Here is a 6,000-nt window from a genome sequence, read left to right as displayed (position 1 = left end):
AGAATGATGTAAAAGTGATTATAAACCAAGTAGTTGATTGGCTAGAACAGAAAGAAGCCAGAATGCTTTCCAATGATTTTATTTTATTTATATCTTTGGCTTTAAAAATGAAAAAAAAAAAAAGAAAATACATTTTATCTTTCCAAATAATTACTGTAGTGCAGTATAACTACTTAAAAAACTACTGCTACCCTACAATCTGTTTTAAACAGGTTACATTTTATAACATTAATTGGAGTATGTTTGTAGAATTTCTTCATACCTCCTCATCTGCATTTCAGTATAGCAGCCATGTTTTAGTTGAGTCTTGTTATCCAAAGAAAGTCATTTTTTAATGAATGTAAAGTTATTAAAAAGAAATGAAAATCCTATTACTATGTGGAGATTAAATTATTTATGTTTTACTACTTTATTTTTGTCAAGTGCATGGAATAAACCAGTCCAAATAAAATTTTGTTTTTACTTTTTATAAAACTCCATATTTTCATTCTTTGTTTGAATCTTGTGGTCTCTTTTAATATTACATTTATTATCTATTATGTTAAATTAATTGTGTTTTGAGTATGTGATTTCAGTATATACATACTTGTCTCTTGCAATGCTAGATAAATAATTAAAAATACAATGCATTTATGTTGACATTAAGTAACCTAGAAAATGTAAACATTTTCTGAAGAAATTGCTTGTCAAGAATAATTTTTAAATGCAATACATTAAAAATTATTTAATTGCACAACTTCTTAAATGTAAAACTGTCTAATAAAAATTAAATTTCCTTTCTCTATTTTATCTAAAAATAAAAGGGTAAAATGATCTAAAACAGATTTGTTCACTAAAACATGACAAACAAGTATAAATTTAATTTTCTTTTTGTTTAGTTTAAAGTATTGGCTTCCACTTACAATCCATAATATTTTCATCTCGACATATATTAATTTTACCTAACTACTGAGAGTTTTATACATTCAACTCTGACAAAACTCTCTAGAATTTTGTCGGGCCTGATCTTATGAGAAAAGTAAATTTACAAAACTTCAATTTTTTATTGATAAAGATTTGAAACACATACATTTGTTAAAAGGAAAAGTTATTCTATCCATTGTATGACACACTATAAAAAACCATGCTTCTATTACTTATTCCATCACATGGAGCTTTAAAACAAATTAGTATAATCCACAACGATATAATATAACAATGTTATATTGTAGCTGGTTTGGTCTCTGGTTGTTTAGGAAATAATTTCAAGGTATATAAGAAGTCCAAGCACAAGAGCAATGCTAGGTATATAAATGAATAGCTTTCAGTGCTCTAGGAAGTAAATCAAAACATCCAACAGACAGTACTTAAAAAAGTTAGAGGATATTCAACCTCTTTTCAGCACTACTTAGCCAGAGACTGCTCTAGTAATGTCTTTTAAAAATGTTTACATTTACATTACACCATTTAAGCTATTTTACCATTTTATGGTTCTGTTTTGTATGGAAGACAAGATTTTTGCATACATTTGACATAAAAATAAATAAAAATTATTTAAAAAAATATATCTACCAGTATCATAGGAAATAAAATCAGCCACTCTTCAAATTAAAATACATTTTTGAAGATGGCCATTAGGCAACTTTAAATATAAGATAGTGGTAATTCTCTAGGCAGTTCAGTTTCAATTAAAAAAAAATCAAACTTCCTGATAGGGTACCACATCAGCAAACCAAACTTAAATAACATTCATGTCCCTGTAACTATTCCACTTGACCAGAATGGCAGTATATCCAGTCAGCTAATCCTCAAATGCCAAGCTAACTCTGGGCCTTATTCTAAACAAGGTTGACTTCCATTAGGTATTCTTGGCCTGACATGAGAGGGACCAGTGCAATAATAAAAATTTTTTTAGAGATCAATGTTTTTACATTCTAACCAATAATTGTGATGGCCTTAAGCTGCCACAATTCAAAAGAGGGGCAAATAGGTGTGTCAGATACAGAAAGCAGCAAAAAAAGAAGAGTCAGCAGGCTTAAAGATCTATGTCAAGAAGGGATCCATTGATGTCGTTATTAGCACATGGAAATTATTGAAAACAAATAGATTATAAACTTACTATATCATTGAAGAAATTCTATTATTAAAGAAAACACAAACCTGTACTATATGTAATAGCTTTTGTCCAATCTCTGAATTCAGCAACGCTTGTTCTCAATGGTGAGTCAGCAGAAACTAGTCTGGGAAAGTCATTTGCCAAAAGAGGAAGCAAACAACTTTAGACACAGCTAATGAAGATATTCAACAATGAGGACTCTCCCACAGATCAAACTGAGGTGCCACTGAAACAAGATAAAAGGGAGTTACCAGCAGAGAATTAGAGACAGCCTAATTAATGAACAAGAAACAGTCTTTACATTTAATATTTATATTATCTAAGTTTAAACTGAATATGTTTTAACAATAATGAAAAATAAATTAAATTGTGAATATTTATGAGTTTAACTATAAAATACTGATAAAATCAAGAGTACAATTTTATTTTATTAAGCTTTAAATTGTTCTTTAATGTTACATAAATTTGTTTTTCTTGAAATTCCCAAGTAGAAATTGCAAGCATGTTTCCCTAGTGATGGCATTCATATACAAATTTTAATAATTGTAGACTACACATTCATTTAGAATATCTAGAGCAGGGTTTTTCAATCCTCATACAATTGTCATTTGGGACTGACTCATTCTTTGTTGTGGAAGGCTGTACTGTACATTGTAGGATATTTAGAAGCATCCTTTGCTTCTATACACTAGATACCAGTAAGACTTCTTTGACAAACAAGCACAGCTCTAGACATTACCAAATGCCTTGTTGGCATTATGTTCTCAAAAGCCACTGCTCTAGAACTCTTTAACCCCCTTTCCAAAGAATTCTTCCAGAAAGCTTCTCTTCTAACTGAGAGACTTAAGAGCCTAATATGTAGTTCATATTCTTATTTTCATTCAAGGGCTTTCTTACTATATTCTAGGAAATCTTCATTTTCTTCACCTTCTTGGTAAGAAAAATGAAATATTTATTTTTAAATTTATTACATTTTTCTTCACCATGTTTGAAACAGGTACCTCTGAAATATGGGTGCCAATGCCCAAACATTTCTCAGTACCAGGTTCAGTTCCTGCACTAGAGTCTGTTCAAATTAATGAGAAAGAGTGGGGGGGGGGGGGAAGAAGAAAATAATGAAGGAAAAAGAGAAAAAGTAACGCTTCTGTATGTGAGTTCTGATGTTTGTAGTATCAACTATATAACAATATTTTAGATGTATCTCTATATTGGCTTTGTTTTTTTTTAATGAATAATATAAAAACATAAAATTACACTTGAAAAGCAAAGTAATCTGCAACCAATGGCTCACATTCACTGATATTAGAGTCTTAAAAAAGAGCTTTCCAAGATAAGGGCCTACACAGACATGCTGCATCTCCTTCTACAACTAAGAATGAATACAACTACCTCAAAACTAGAGACAATCAGAAGTTCCAGAAAATCAAAGTGCATGGAAGTCCAGCAAAAAAAGATATAAAGGTGAAATACTTATCTAGACAGGTAGGAGGGGCTGACCCAGGGCAGAGAGGACATGGTGTGGTGGTGGCAGCAGTAGCAACAACAGCGGGCCGGCGGAAAGCATAGTTACACATGTTAAAAAGTCAGGAGGGAAACCTGGAGAGTACTTCCAGCTCCACACCAGACTGTGCAGCTCACTGTCCCAGCACCGGGGAAAATCAAGCCTCATTGCTTTTGACTGTGCAAATCGGTGGGGGTTGGGACAAAGGCAGAAACTGCCAGTCTCTCAGCAGAGTCTGCTTGTTTAAAGGGCCCCCACGAACCTAGATCATCTGCAGACCCATCCACTAAGGGAACGACGACCAGGACAGAGCTAGAGGGGCATTAGTCCAGTGCAGAAGTGGGAGAGGTGCCTGGAAAAGGGGTGAGTGCTAGGCAAGCAGCATTGTTCCTTCTTGGACCTCTCCTCCACAAACAGCGCCAAAACATGGTGAAACAGGTTGCCTGTTACTGATGAATACCTAAGGCTCCACCACTTACAACATAGTAGGAGCAACAGCTCTCCCTCTCTCGCTGGGACATGGAAGCAAACAAACACAGAAGACTTCTAGCCAATGTGGAGGCCTAGACTAACCCACTCTATCTCCCTCCACAACTAAGAAGGAATACAACTACCGCAAAACCAGAAATAACCAGAAGTACCAGAAAATAAATGGAAATCCAACTTATGAAGTTATAAAGAAATGGTGCTCATCTGGACAGGTAGAAGGGGTGAAGCTGGGGAGGAGGGTTCAAGCTGGCTGTCCATGGCAGCAGCACCGACAGAGGCAGGACAGCGGTAAGCACAGACACCCATATTTAAGGGGAGGGGAGAAGTGTCTGGGGAGCACCCCCAACTGCAGACCTGACCCATCAGCTTGCAATTCCAAAGCTGGGGAAAGCAGACCTCCATTGCCTTGGACTGTAAGGCCCAGAGGGGGTGGGGATGGAGGAGGAGGCTCCCGGTCTCTCAGCGGAGAGTGAACAGTAGGAATCCATCTAGGACCCCCCAACCGCCTCAGAAAATGCCGCATTGTAATGAGATGGGTCTCCCGGTTGTGACTAGTGCACGGGGCTCTGCCTCCTATAGGACAGGAAGTGTGACAGCCCTGCATAGGAAGCAAAGGTAAACACAAAATGGTCAGGATGGCACAGATCATGATAGAGATTCTGGTGATGCAGCTGACCAGACACCAAATATCTAATCTAACGAAGCAGCAGATAGGAAATCTTTCTGAGGCTCAATTCAGAGCTTTGGTTATAAAAATGCTTACTGACCTAACAGCAAATATTAAACAAGACGGGGAAGGAAGGAATGCTAGTCCTGCTGGAATGAACAAAAACACATACAGAACTAGTGGTGAGGGCAAGAAAACCAGGGATCAAATCAACAAATCGGAACATAGGGAAGGAACAGTCAACAAGTGCAGAAAGAGGAAACAAAAAGTGAGAAAATGAGGAGAGGCTCAGAAATTTATCGGACAGCTATAAGCAGGCCAACATCTGAATCATAGGGTTGCCAGAAGGTAAAGAATAAGAACTAGAAATGAAAAAAAAAATGTGAAAAAATAATAAAGCAGAACTTCCGTAAGTTGGGGAAGGAAATAGACTTATAGATCCAGGAAGTACAGAGAGTTTCAAAAAAACTGGATCCATGGAGAACCACACCAAGACACATTATAACCAAAATGTCAAAAATTAAGGATAAAGAGAGAATTTTAAAGTCAGCAAGAGAGAAGAAGAAAATTACATACAAAGGGGTCCCAATAAGACTATCAGCTGATTTCTCAAAAGAAACTCTTCAGGCAAGAAGGGACTGGCAAGAAATATTCAAAGTCATGAAGAACAAAAACCTACAACCACGATTACTCTATCCAGCGAAGCTGTCATTCAGAATAGAAGGGCAGAGAAAGTTCTTCCAGGACAAAGTAAAACTCAAGGAGTTCATCAGATCCAAACCACTCTTATATGAAATGTTAAAGAGATTTGTTTAGGAGAAGGAGGATAAAAACTATGATCATTAAAAATAAAAACTGTGTCACAACAAACAACAGCAGAAGCTAGGGAATTGAAACAAAGGCAGACTAAGTAGGCAATGAGAGTGGGAAAAGAATTATAGGTATGGGGAACATTTTGGGTGGAGGTCAGTGGGGAAGGAAAGGGGGGAAAGGGAGGGAGATGGTACAGGAATTAAGAAGCATAGTAGGAGGGAGTGGATTAGATAGGAAGATGTTGAGAACTATATGCACAACCAATAGGCATGAACTAAGAGGGGGGACAGCTGGAGGGAGAGGGGTCACTGGGTGTAGGGGAGCATAAGGAAAAGAAATTGGGACAATTGTAATAGCATAAACAATAAAGCATATTAAAGAAAAACAAAACAAAAAAATAAAGCTTTCCCAGATCACATTTTTATGCCTAAAAAA

The sequence above is a fragment of the Furipterus horrens genome, unplaced genomic scaffold (genome assembly GCF_987537825.1).
Source record: "Furipterus horrens unplaced genomic scaffold, mFurHor1.1.pri manual_scaffold_2, whole genome shotgun sequence".
Lineage (NCBI taxonomy): Eukaryota > Metazoa > Chordata > Mammalia > Chiroptera > Furipteridae > Furipterus > Furipterus horrens.
The sequence above is the reverse complement of the archived record's forward strand: the minus strand, read 5'-3'. Positions refer to the sequence as shown.